The sequence below is a fragment of the Bos indicus x Bos taurus genome, chromosome 20 (genome assembly GCF_003369695.1).
Source record: "Bos indicus x Bos taurus breed Angus x Brahman F1 hybrid chromosome 20, Bos_hybrid_MaternalHap_v2.0, whole genome shotgun sequence".
In the NCBI taxonomy this organism is placed as follows: domain Eukaryota; kingdom Metazoa; phylum Chordata; class Mammalia; order Artiodactyla; family Bovidae; genus Bos; species Bos indicus x Bos taurus.
The window spans coordinates 42,917,745-42,932,752 of NC_040095.1; positions in this window are offsets into that span (position 1 = coordinate 42,917,745).

The window sequence follows — 15,008 nt, forward strand, 5'->3', positions numbered from 1 at the left end:
AAACAATGGAAACAGTGGCTGACTTTATTTTTTGAGGCTCCAAAATCACTGCAGACGGTGATTGCAGCCATGAAATTAAAAGACACTTACTCCTTGGAAGGAAAGTTATGACCAACCTAGACAGCATATTCAAAAACAGAGACATTACTTTGCCAAACAAGGTCCATCTAGTCAAGGCTATGTTTTTTCCAGTGGTCATGTATGGATGTGAGACTTGGACTGTGAAGAAACCTGAGTGCTGAAAAATTGATGCTTTTGAACTGTGGTGTTGGAGAAGACTTTTGAGAGTCCTATGGACTGCAAGGAGATCCAACCAGTCCATTCTGAAGGAGATCAGCCCTGGGTGTTCTTTGGAAGGACTGATGGTGAAGCTGAAACTCCAATACTTTGGCCACCTCATGCGAAGAGTTGACTCATTGGAAAAAAACCTGATGCTGGGAGGGATTTGGGGCAGGAGGAGAAGGGGATGACAGAGGATGAGATGGCAGACTGGCATCACTGACTCAATGGACATGAGTTTAAGTAAACTCCGGGAGTTGGTGATGGACAGGGAGGCCTGGCGTGCTGCGATTCATGGGGTGACAAAGAGTCGGACATAACTGAGGGACTGAACTGAACTGATAGTCAAATTACATATTATAAAAGTATATATGTTAATCACTTGAAAATATACACACACGTTAGAATATTAATGGTGGTTGCATCTAGTGATGGATTGAGAGTGTTAGCCTGTCTCCATGGCTACTGCATATGGACTGGGGAGTCAGCCACAAGCCCACTACACCATAGTGCTTTAATTTGTCACTGTGCCTTTAGGATGTCTGAATTGTATATCTCTCAAGTTGCTTTTTCTAAAATAAAATTTTGTTGAATTTCCTCACATCCATCAATCGTTCTCTATTGGGGCATTTTGGAAGACTTAAAAGCTATCACCACTGTAGTTCTTTATTGTCCCTTTTGTTGTTGTTCATTTGCTAAGTTGTATCTAACTCTTTGCCACCCCATGAACTGCAGCATACCAGGCTTTCCTGTCCTTCACTATCTTTTGGAGTTTATTCAGACTCATGTCCCTTGAGTCAATGATGCCATCCAACCATCTCATCCTCTGTCACCCCACTTTCCTCCTGCTTTCAATCTTTCCCAGCATCAGGGTCTTTTCCAATGAGTGGACTCTTCATATCAGGTGCTCAAAGTATTGGAGCTTCAGGCTCAGCATTAGTCCTTCCAATGAATATTCAGGGTAGATTTCCTTTACGATTGAGTGGTTGGATCTCCTTGCTGTCCAAGGGACTCTGAAGAGTTTTCTTCAGCACCACAGTTCAAAAGCCTCAATTCTTTGGCATTCAGTCTTCTTTATGCTCCATCTCTCACATCCGTATATGACTACTGGGAAAAACAACCTTTACTATCTGGACCTTTGTCAGTAAAGTCATGTCTCTGCTTTTGAATATGCTGTCTAAGACTGTCATAGCTTTTCTTCCAAGGAACAGGCGTCTTTTAATTTGTCCCCTTGACCATATACAAATCAACACTGCTGACTTCTATAATACAGAAGTAAGGTATCTTCTATATTGTGTCGTGATTTTCTTTAGTTATCTTCCCACTAGGTTGTAACTTTTACATGGTTAGAGACTATATCTTTCTATCTTTGGTAATTTGTAAACTTCCTGGCACAATGCTTATTAACTGAATGTCTTGTTTTCATTTAATCAATAAAACAATTTTGTGGGGTTATTTTCATGAGGTATTTTTCAGTAGAGGCACAAAAGGAAATAATTCTAGACCAGGAAAAACTAATTAAAAGTGATTTGGAGAAAGAGAATTTTTGATGCATTGGTAAAGATATATATTTTGTATGATAAAGAACTATGAATATACAGATATTTCTGAATGGATCCAGGTTTTACCCCTCTTGTTAAAATCAACCTGCATAGGATGCCGGCTTCTTTTTTCCTTCTAGAGTAGAAAATCCTCTCCACTGATGGAAATTTTTAAGGACTCCATTTAATCTGCTGTCTACCGTGCAGATTTCTTATAGTTGCATCCAGTCTTCCACATTAGGTTCCTTATCTGCGATAGCAGAGAAAAAGAAATTACTCGGTAGAACTTACCATCCGAATTTCTGCTTCCAAGGTGAGAAACAAAATAATTCATTTGGGCATATACTCTTTGTTAAGAAAAATACAAAAGTGGGCTTTTTTGCTATGTGATAAGAAATCTTCAGGGTCTTGTTCAGAAGACAGAAATGAGATAAAGTGAAGAAAATTGCTTTGCATGACAGTAAGAACATATATTCACTTATTCAGGGAAGTAGGAAGAATGAGAAGATCTTGGAAATAGCAGGACAGGAGAATCCTAGCAAAATACCAAGAAGCTAGTTATTTTTCATGTAACAGGGTGTAGGAGAGACCAATGTATCCCTTCTATTGGAAATATTATAGAATCTCCTAAATTTTAGTTAGACACCTGGCTGCCAGAGTAATAGCTACATTTCCCAGCCTTTCTTGCAGCTAGATGCCACCAAGACACTAATGGGAGAAATATGAGTTTTGACAAGAAGTATTCAATTTATAGTTTGTCTGTATAAAAAGACACCTGCTTGGCCTGGACTTTCTCCTTCCCCATCCCATGGATTGGAAAATGATGGCCACTAAAAGCCATCTTTTGAACATAATAGAACTACATTAGTCCTATTCTACTCATCTCTGTACTAGTATTTGGAATTGAAATGAACTTCTGTTTTACTTGAGCCACTGAAATCTTGGTTCATTTTGTTTCAGTAAGCTTTGACTATTACTAGCAGGGATTACTGGGATCTAATTTAAAACCTTTCTTATGCCTCTCTACAATTTATTCAGCCTGTTACTCCAACGTTTCAATAAAAGCCTCCTGCATTTTCATTCTTTTGTAAGTGATTGGCATGTGTCCTCCAAAAGGAAAATTTAAAAAAGAATAGAACTAGTAGAAATTAAGAAGTAAGTAGAAGCAGAAAATTAGAGTCAGAAGTGAGCATGAGAGACATAAATTTTCTTTGAATCCCTAGAGAAATGCAGAGGAAAAGACGAGTTTCCTTTCAAATTTGCACTAATACTTTTATTTAAAGCCTGAAGACTAGCTATTCTAGCACATTGAAGGACTTGAGCTTCTCACATAAGTGACTCGGGTTACATTGCTTTTCCTGTGTGTGTGTGTGTGTGTGTGTGTGTGTGTGTGTGTGTTAGTCACTCAGTACTAACTCTGCGACCCCATGGACTGTAGCTTGCCAGGATCCTCTGTCCATGGAATTCTCCAGGCAAGAATACTGGAGTGGGTTGCCATTCCCTTCTCCAGGGGATCAAACCCGGATCTCCTGCATTGCAGGCAGATTCTTTTACCATCTGAGCCACAGGGAAGTCCCCACATTGCTTTTTCTAACTCATCTCTTATTCTCTCAACAGACCTTTTTCCTATTGAAAGTATGTACATTTCCTTGGCTTCAGAACAGGTAATGTTCTTGAGATGATTTTCTTCAAGCTTTTTCCTTTCATTATCACTTCTTCCTCTCTGCCTTTTATTATAGTTCATCTTTTTTCTTGAGGTGACAGGAGATGATTTTCTTCAAGCTTTTTCCTTTCATCATCACATGTTCCTCTCTGCTTTTTATTATAGTTCATCTTTTTTATAAATAGTAATTTGTTACTAAGAAAATTTGAGGAGTCTTGCCTATAGATAACAAAGTCACATTTTAAAGGAACTTAACAGTATCCTTTATCTCTTCTATTATGGTATCTGTTATTTAGTCTTTGACTTCATTCATGCAAAATTTAGGTGATGTTGCATGCTCATAGATATCCAGAGGTTACAGTAGTTTTATAAAATTTTCCACACATAAATTTAGTAATTTCACATTTATTAAGTGTTATTAGAAAAAAGAAATGCAAAAAAAACCCAAAATGGCTGTCTGAGGAGGCCTTACAAATAGCTGTGAAAAGAAGAGAAGTGAAAAGCAAAGGAGAAAAGGAAAGATATACCCATTTGAATGCAGAGTTCCAAAGAATAGCAAGGAGAGATAAGAAAGCCTTCCTCAATGCAAAGAAATAGAGGAAAACAATAAATGGGAAAGACTAGAGATCTCTTCAAGAAAATTAGAGATACCAAGAGAACATTTCATGCAAAGATGGGCTCAATAAAGGACAGAAATGGTAGGGACCTAATAGAGGCAAAAGATATTAAGAAGAGGTGGCAAGAATACACAGAAGAACTGTACAAAAAAGATCTTCATGGCATAGATAATCATGATGGAGTGATCACTCACACTTACCTAAAACCAGACATCCTGGCATGTGAAGTCAAGTGGGCCTTAGGAATCATCATTACGAACAAAGCTAGTGGAAGTGATGGAATTCCAATTGAGCTATTTCAAACCCTGAAAGATGATGCTGTGAAAGTGCTGCGCTCAATATGCCAGCAAATTTGGAAAACTCAGCAGTGGCCACAGGACTGGAAAAGGTCAGTTTTCATTCCAATCCCAAAGAAAGGCAATGCCAAAGAATGTTCAAACTACTGCACAATTGCACTCATCTCACATGCTAGTAAAGATGTGCTTAAAATTTTCCAAGCCAGGCTTCAGCAGTACGTGAACCATGAACTTCCTGATGTTCAGTCTGGTTTTAGAAAAGGCAGAGGAACCAGAGATCAAATTGCTAACATCTGCTGGATTATGGAAAAAGCAAGAGAGTTCCAGAAAAACATCTATTTCTCCTTTATTGACTATGCCAAAGCCTTTGACTATGTGGATCACAATAAACTGTGGAAAATTCTGAAAGAGATGGGAATATCAGACCACCTGACCTGCCTCTTGAGAAACCTGTATGCTGGTCAGGAAGCAACAGTTAGAACTGGACATGGAACAACAGACTGGTTCCAAATAGGAAAAGGAGTACGTCAAGGCTGTATATTATCACCCTGCTTATTTAACTTATATGCAGAGTACATAATGAGAAACACTGCGCTGGAGGAAGCATAAGCTGGAATCAAGATTGCCAGGAGAAATATCAATAAACTCAGATATGCAGATGACACCACCCTTATGACAGCAATTGAAGAAGAACTAATGTGCCTCTTGATGAAAGTGAAAGAGGAGAGTGAAAAAGTTGGCTTAAAGCTCAACATTCAGAAAACTAAGATCATGACATCCAGTCCCATCACTTCATGGTAAATAGATGGGGAAATAGTGGAAACAGTGGCTGACTTAATTTTTATGGGCTCCAAAATCACTGCAGATGATGATTGCAGCCATGAAATTAAAAGATGCTTACTCCTTGGAAGGTAAATTACGACCAACCTAGATAGCATATTAAAAAGCACAGACATTATTTTGTCAACAGAGGTGTGTCTGTCTAGTCAAGGCTATGGTTTTTCCAGTGGTCATGTATGGATGTGAGAGTTGGACTATAAAGAAAGCTGAGTGCCAAAGAATTGATGCTTTTGAACTGTGGTATTGGAGAAGACTCTTGAGAGTCCACTGGACCGCAAGGAGATCCAACCAGTCCATCCTAAAGGAGATCGGTCCTGGGTGTTCATTGGAAGGCCTGATGTTGAAGCTGAAACTCCAATACTTTGGCCACCTGATGTGAAGAACTGACTCACTGGAAAAGTCCCTGATTCTGGGAAACATTGAGGGCAGGAGAAGAAGGGGACAGCAGAGGATGAGATGGCTGCATGACATTACTGACTCAATGGACGTGAGTTTGAGTGAACTCCGGGAGTTGGTGATGGACAGGGAGGCCTAGTGTGCTGCGATTCATGGGGTCACAGAGAGTCGGACACGACTGAGGGATTGAACTGAACTGAACTGATTGGAAAATGAATGACTCAGGTAATAAGTGATGTACCTTGACTCTGTAGCCCAGAGAAGATAATTATTGTTATCAATTATATTTAGCATGTTATGAGTAAAATAGCTAAAACTATAGTTTGCTACATTCTATTATGTAATTCAACTCTTTCCCCTTATAATTTGTCCTGAATCTGCTTATAATTATTTTGCTTTGATTTTTCTCTTTTTTTTTTAGCAACATACATAAAGGAAATTTTAGTGTAATTGTCTGCTTTGAATTTACCTTCATATGATCAGTGAGATGATTTATTTACTTATTGACAGTTTCATTTTTAGGAGCAATTTTACTTATTCTCTATTAGTTTCCAAACATGAGAGGACATTTGAGACACTAATCTATATCTTATTTTCAAAAAATTATAATTGAGAAAATGGTGTAGACATGTAAACAATGCATCATAATTGAATAATAATTAAAAGTATACATTTTAGCAGTAGTAACTTCAATATAAAAATTATGAACATATTTATTTAATTTCCTATTTAGTTGCTCAAATCTACAACGGTCCTATTGGTAGGCAATACTATATCTTGGTAACTCCACTTGCACTGACTCTAATTCCTCCTTACAGAGCCTAAAAAATCAGGGAGTCACTCCAGCAACTGTAACCAAGCAGAGGGTCAATTAGAATCTGAATTGCCCACTTCTGCCATTGCTTCTTGATACCATAGCTATTGACATCCTCTACATATGGACTGAAGATAATTGTGTTAGTTTTATAGTCATTTCTCACTGGTTAACATTTTTTAGCCAGTGTTTCAATAGTTCAGTGAGGAAGTTATTCATCTTATTGCAACCTTCTGCTGTGACCATGGTTGGTCTTTCAAGACTACAGTACAGATGTACGGATTTTCTTTCAAAGGTATCAGAATACCAGCTTACCCCAAGAGTATTGTTTCAGAATTTAATAATGTAACATCTGTAAATCCCAGTAGTCATGCTCTCCTTATCTCCCTGGCAATCCTCTTTCCTTGAAATCTGGATTACTTTTTCATCATCTACAGAAGTTAAATCTGTGATCCTACAGTACTCTTCTGATGGAAACGATCTCTAGAATCTCTAAGTTGATTTTATCCATCATCTGAAAGAGTTTCCTTTAAAAATTGTTCAGTTTCTGCCTCTCTAAAATAAAGAACAAATTAAAAATTCAATTTTAACATCTGATGGGACATCCTACAACTACTATTACAATTATTATTGCAGAATTACAGGAGTCAGTAGTGTCACAGAGCAGTGGTGATCATGTTTGCTTAGCAAGATGGTTTCAGGAAATACTTCATAGAGAATCTAACACATGAACTAAGAATTAAAATATGATATGTATTAGCTAGTTGGGACAAGGTGATAGGAGATATTCCAATATGGGATCTGTAAGAATAGGCTTATGAGTGAGACATATGATGGTACTTTTTGGAAATGTAAATAGTTTGGGGCAGCTGGTAAATTTGAGTCCACTCATTGTAAGACAGCTCATGGCAATAGACAGGTTAAATTGTGGACACTGTGAAATGACTTGCTAAGTCTTTTGGTCCTCATCCTACAGCATAATGGGAAGTGAATGTAAAGATTTTAATTAATGCATCACTCATCATCACTCATATAGTAATAGTGTGAATGATATGCTAGAGGTGTTGGAGATTATTAAACTCTTCTACATAAGAGATTGAAAAGCAGAGATATTACTTTGCCAACAAAGGTCCGTCTAGTCAAGGCTATGGTTTTTCCTTGGTCATGTATGGATGTGAGAGTTGGACTGTGAAGAAAGCTGAGCACTGAAGAACTGATGCTTTTGAACCATGGTGTTTGAGTAGACTCTTGAGAATCCCTTGGACTGCAAGGAGATCCAACCAGTCCATTCTGAAGGAGATCAGCACTGGGTGTTCATTGGAAAACTGATGCTGAAGCTGAAACTCCAGTACTTTGGCCACCTCCTGCAAAGAGTGGACTCATTGGAAAAGACCCTGATGCTGGGATGGATTGGGGGCAGGAAGAGAAGGGGACGACAGAGGATGAGATGGCTGGATGGCATCACTGACTCGATGGATGTGAGTCTGAGTGAACTCCGGGAGTTGGTGATGGACAGGGAGGCCTGGCGTGCTGTGATTCATGGGGTTGTAATGAGTCGGACACGACTGAGCAACTGATCTGATCTGATCTGATCTGAATTTTAAGTACTGTCTTTCAAACTGTCAAGCTTGAGCTTTGATTTCCTCACTGGACACTGACTGAATTTTGTTAAATGTATCACCAGTATCCATTGACTAGAAAAGCTATAAATACTCTTTCTGTAGAGAGGATCATGATTGTATATGGTTTTATGTCTTCAAATAAGTTCAATTCTTTTTCCATGTTGTCCTTAAAACAGTCCTGTGAGGAGAGTTAGAGATCCACAGCTATGTGATGTCTTCCCTAAGTTTACAAGAAAACTTATTAGCTCCATAAGAACAATTACAAGAAAAAAAAAGTTCCTGATTCAGCATCTGAAACCACACTGTAGTGCCTTTTCTTAGTCAATTAATGTCTTTGATTTCTTCTACCTTTGTTATATATGTTACCTATGTGATTTTTTATTTTGAATTTTTAGAGGTTCTTCTCCTCTGAAGTCATACAACAAGCAAATTTTAAGTATTTTAAAGTCTTTTTTTGTTCACATAATTGATGTCCATGTTGAAAGTTTTTCCATTAGACTTAGCATTCTGCTATAACTCACTTTAAGAAGATCAACATATTTTTCCCAGAAGTTAGAATTTTGGAAACGTCTCTGATATTAATGAAATAGAAAGGGAAAATCTGAATCTTCAACTCAGGTCTAGTTTGTAAACAGCTGGGAGAAAGGTGAGATGTTCATCCTCTTCTCTTCTCTCTCTTCCCGCTACCACCGTCACCCCTATGTCTGTCCTGCTTTTCAGAACCTTTAGGATCTTAGCACACTCAAAATAATTGTGTAATAGGATACAAGCTTGTACATAATTGTAAGAAACACTTCCTTAAGCTGAGGCTAACACTTCTCTAAGACTGCCTGGGCGCTTCAGGTTGGGACTACTGAATGCAATAGGTAAAAACTTCCCTGGGGTTACCACATGGTCTGCAGATTTCTGAAGAAAGTTCAGAAACAGAATCCTCCTCACCAAAGCCGCTCCTGGTGCAGCTGCATCTGAGGACACTCGAACTCCTTGTTTAGGGCCCTCTGAGCATTCTGATTTTCCCAAGGCTGACATTAATCTAATATTCACGACTTGATATCTTGAAGTCATCTTTCCCTATCCTTCACTGTTGTCTGCTTCTAAACAAAGAGTAACTCTACCTTATCTTTTCTAAATATTTCTGATATCCCCTCCCCCACCTGTTTTCATTACCATGAATTTTATTGTTAGTTCCTCCATATCCCTCTGGGAATGTATTATTTCCTGCTTCTTTTCTATAACTGTCTCAGTTCAACCTAAAACTCTTTCATCAGACCCTTTCTCTATAGAAATAGGTTCAATGACTCCAGATTACACCTTTGAGATGATTGCCACTATAAGGTTACTCACAATTAGACTTGTTCTTACCATGTTATCTATACACAGTAGATACGACTTTCCTTTAAAATCCCAGTTTTAGAAAGATAATGTTTATTCAGGGACTCTTAAATACTATGTATGTGCATATTTATATTGTTGGGGATTCCCAGGTGGAACTAGTCATAAAGAAGCCACCTGCCAATGCAGGAAACATAAGAGATGCAGGTTGATCCCTAGGTTAGAAAGATCCCTTGGAGTATGGCATGGCAACCCACTCCAGTATTCTTGCCTGGAGAATTCCCATGGACAAAGGAGCCTGATGGGCTACGGTCCATGGTGCTGCAAAGACTCAGATATGACTGAAGTGATGTAGGATGCATATGGTTACTTCAACTGATTTTATTATTACCCAGTTTAGCTCAGTTCAGTTCAGTTGCTCAGTCATGTCTGACTCTTTGTGACCCCATGCCAGGCTTCCCTGTCCATCACTAGCTCCTGGAGATTGCTCAAACTCATGTCTACTGAATCAGTGATGCCATCCAACCATCTCATCCTCTGTCGTCCCCTTCTCCCATCTTCAATCTTTCCCAGCATCAGGGTCTTTCCAATGAGTCAGTTCTTTGCATCAGGTGGCCAAAGTATTGGAGTTTCAGCATCAGTCCTTCCAATGAGTATTCAGAACTGATTTCCTTTAGAATTGACTGGTTTGAACTCCTTGCAGTCCAAGGGACTCTCAAGAGTCTTCTCCAATACCACAATTCAAAAGCATTAATTCTTTGGTGCTGAGCTTTCTTTATAGCCCAACTCTCACATCCATACATGACTACTGGAAAAACCATAGCTTTGACTAGACAGACCTTTGTCGGCAAATAATGTCTCTGCTTTTTAAAATGTTGTCTAGGTTGGTCATAACTTTTCTTCCAAGGAGCAAGCGTCTTTTAATTTCATGGCTGCAATCACCATCTGCAGTGATTTTGGAACCCAAGAAAAGAAAGTATCTCACTTTTCCATTGTTTCCACGTCTATTTGCCATGAAGAGATGGAACCAGATGCCATGATCTTAGTTTTCTGAATGTTGAGTTTTGAGCCAGCTTTTTAACTGTCCTCTTTCACTTTCATCAAGAGGCTCTTTAGTTCTTCTTCACTTTCTGCCATAAGGGTGGTGTCACCTGCGTATCTTAGGTTATGGATATTTCTCCCAGCAATCTTAATTTTAGCTTGTGTTTCATCCAGTCTGACATTTTGCATAATGTACTCTGCATATAAGTTAAATAAGCAGGGTGATAATATACAGACTTGATGTACTCCTTTCCCAATTTGGAACCAGTCCATAGTTCCTTTACCCTGTTTTCCATTATTTGAATGCCCTCCTCTTTCTAGCTCATTATTATATACCTGTTGAGTTTCAGTGCAAATGCCACTTCCTCTTAACTTATTTCCTATTAATCATTTAAATCTGATTCTTTATCCAACTCTTACATTATTCCATTGTGTGTTTGTGAGTTATGTCCTAAAGTTTCATCTCCTCATAGAAATTATAAGCATACTATAAATGGAAACTAATATTGCAGATATCTTTGTGTGCTAACACCATTTAACCTTATACTTTGAATTCTTTAATATAATAGGGATCAAGGAAATAGTTTATTCCTTAGTAAGTTGCCCTGATTCCAACCCAATATAACCTAGAGGACAAGTACACATTTACATTTGTTATTTTGATTGACAATGAAAGCAGATGTTTTATTCAGTATCATTATTTTTACATTCATTTACCAGTTTCAACGTCCAAAACATCTTTGAACATTTTGAAAGTTCTTGAGTTCCCTCAATTTCTTCATTTAAAAAACAAACAAACAAACAATAGTTATCAAAATTTCAGTGCATATACCTTTCAACTTGAATGTACAAATGTATATTTTTAACCTGCTTTTTGTCATTTTAAATCCCAAGTTTTTATGTACAATTTAAATGCAGTAATCTGATGGGTGATTTATTATGATTTATTTATTGGGTAAATTACATAGCAAATTTATCTTTTTTTTATATTTCTAACAGATTGGAATTGAAAAGCATCAAAATCCCAGTAAATGCAAGCAAAAACAATACCAAAGATTTGTTTTGTACTATTTATTTTCAATGTGCTTTAATTGCACTGAAGTTTTAATTGAGCTGTAATTGCATTTTATTGCATGCATTTGTATGAATTAAAAAATACTTAAAACTGAAATGTGGTGGATGAAGCAATTTCATGCATATAGTAAAACAGTTACCATAAAGAAAAGTTTTATCTCTTTTATAGTATCACAATCAGGCACTTTAAAATTTAAGCCAGCAATCCAATCACATTTTATTCATCTGTGGTTTTTATTTTCTATTTTTTCACATTTCTCATCACCAGATACCTTATTCAACCTCAGATCGTCTTTGCTGTTCTGTGCCCTGGGAGTTTGAACTTTTGTAGGTTACCCTGTCCTCTGACTTTATTTTGGGTTCAGCCATTGTGAGGCACTTGAAGGAGAAGAAACCTATGAGGAAAGAGTGGTGTGGGTAATTACTTACTGTTCTGACAGTGGCTCCCTTTCTTTACACCCACAGCTCCTATTTGCTTTCCATCTTCCACATATCTAGCCGCACTCTCCTAAACAGTGCATCTTCTCCTGACTCTTACACTCAGAGTGATACTGGGTTCCTGTTATTACTAATCCCTGGGTGCTTGTCTCTCCTAAGTGTCCTGAATTTCACCTTCTCTGTGTAGATTCCCTCCACTGAAATTCACTTCACATAAATACTTTGAGGGCCATCTGTTTCCTACTGGAAACTTAGCAGCTATGCCATCCATACAAATGTATAAATTAGTTTCATTTGCATCTTTAACATAATATGAGACATAAATGGGATTCAACTAGGAAAAAAATCTTAGCCATTTGCTAAATTCACCATGTAACATTAATTTCCAAATTAATTAAATACCAATTAAAGTGTAGATACTTTGGCCAACTGTTGCAAAGAACTGACTCACTGGAAATGATCCTGATAGTGGGACAGACAGAAGGCAGGAGAAAAGGACAACAGAGGATGAGATGTTTGGATGGCATGGCCAACTCGATGGACATAAGTTTGAGCAAGCTCTAGGAGTTGGTGAAGGACAGGAAAGCCTGGCGTGCTTCAGTCTATTGGATTGCAGAGAGTCGGACATGACTGAGCTATTGAACAACAAAGTGTAAATACATATTATTTCACTTTCTATGTTTGTTATAGCTTTCCTTCCAAGGAGCATGCATATTTTAAAATTTCATGGCTGCAGTCACAGTCTGCAGTGATTTTGGAGCCCAAGAAAATAAAATCTGTCACTGCTTCAAATTTTTCCCCATCCATTTGCCATGAAGTGATGGTACCAGGTGTCATGATCTTAGTTTTTTGAATACTGAGTTTTAAGCCAGCTTTTTCACTCTCTTATTTCACCCTTACCAAGAGGCTCTTTTGTTCCTCTTCACTTTCTGCCATTAGAGTGGTGTTGACTGAATATCTGAGTTTGTTGATATTTCTCCTGGCAATCCTTATTCCAGCTTGTGACTCATCCTGCTCAGCATTTTCTATGATGCACACTACATGTAAGTTAAATAAGCAGGGTGACATTATACAGCCTTGTCATACTCCTTTCCCAGTTTGGAATCCGTCATTTGTTTCATGTCTGGTTCAAGCTGTTTCTTCTTGACTTGCATAGAGGTTTCTCAGGAAATAAGTAAGGTGGTCTGATATTCCCATCACTTGAAGAATTTTCAAGAGTTTGTTGAGGACCACACAGTCAAAGGCTTTGGTGTAGTTATATAAGTAGAAGTAGGTGTTTTTATGGAATTTTCTTGCTTTTTCTATGATTGAACAGTTCAGTTCAGTTGCTAAGTTGTGTCCGACTCTTTGCAACCCCATGGACTGCAGCACACCAGGCTTTCCTGTCCATCACCAACTCCCAGAGCTTGTTCAGACTCATGTTCATCGAGTTGGTGATGCCATTCAACCATCTCATCCTCTGTCGTCCCCTTCTCCTCCTGCCTTCAATCTTTACCAGCATCAGTGTCTTTTCTAATGAATCAGTTCTTCACATCAGGTGGCCAAAGTATTGGAAGTTCAGCTTCAGCATCATATGATCCAACGAATGTTGGAAATTTGACCTCTGATTTTTTTGCCTTTTCTAAATCCAACTTAAACTTCTGAAAGTTCTTTGTTCATGTATTGCTGAAGTGAAAGTGAAGTCACTTCAGTCGTGTCCAACCCTTAGCGACCCCATGGACTGCACTCTACCAGGCTTCTGCGTCCATGGGATTTTCCAAGCAAGAGTATTGCTGAAGCCTACTTGAAAGATTTTGACTATAATTTTGCTAGCATCTGAAATGAATGCAATTGCACGGTAATTTGATCATTCTTTGGCATTGCCCTTCTTTGGGACTGGAATGAAAACTGACCTTTTCCAGTCTGTGGGCACTGCTGAGTTTTGTTGACATATTGTATGCATCACTTTAACATCATCATCTTTCAGGATTTGAAATAGCTCAGCTGAAAATCCATCACCTCCACTAGCTTTATTCATAGTAAAGCTTCTTAAGGCCAGCTCTACTTCATACTCCAGGACATTTGGCTCTAGTTGAATGACCCACTATCATGTTACCCATGTCATTAAGACTTTTTCTGTATAGTTCTTTGTATTCTTGCCACTTCTTAACTCTTTTTCATCTGTTAAGTTCCTACCATTTCTGTCTTTTATTGTGCCCACTCTTCCATGAAATATTTCCTTGATGTTTCCAATTTTCTTGAAGAGATATCTAGTCTTTCCACTCTATTGTTTTCCTCTATTTCTTTGCATTGTTCACTTAAGAAGGCTTTCTTATCTCTACTTGCTGTTCTCTGAAACTCTGCATTCAGTTGGACATATCTTTCCCTTTCGCCTTTCACTTCTCTTCTTTTCAGCTATTTGCAAAGCCTCCTCGGGCAATCACTTTGCCCTCTTGCATTTCTTTTTCTTATGGTTGGTTTTGGTCACTGCCTCCTGTGACCTCTGTCCATAGTTCTTCAAGCACTTTGTTTACCAGATCTAATCCCTTGAATTTATTTGTCATCTCTTCTGTATAATCTTAAGGGAATTAATTTAGGTCATACCTGAGTGGCCTAGTGGTTTACCCTACTTTCTTCAATTTAAGTTTGAATTTTTCAGTACAGAGCTTATGATCTGAGCCATATTCAGCTTCAGGTCTTGTTTTTATTGGCTGGATAGAACTTCTTCATCGTCAGGTGCAAAGAATATAATCAATCTGATTTCAATATTGACCTTCTGGTGATGTCCATCTATAGAGTTGTCTCTTGGGTTGCTGGAAGAGCATGTCTGCTCTGACCAGTGTGTTCTTTTGACAAAACTCTATTAACCTTTGTCCTGCTTCATTTTGTACTTCAAGGTCAAACTTGACTGTTACTCCAGATACTTTTTGACTTCCTAATTTTGCATTTCAATCCCCTATGATGTAAAGGATTGGCGGGGTCGAGGGGGGTATTAGTTCTAAAAGATCTTGTAGGTCTTCATAGAATTGTTTATTTCAACTTCTTCAGCATTAGTGGTTGGGGCATAGACCTGGAT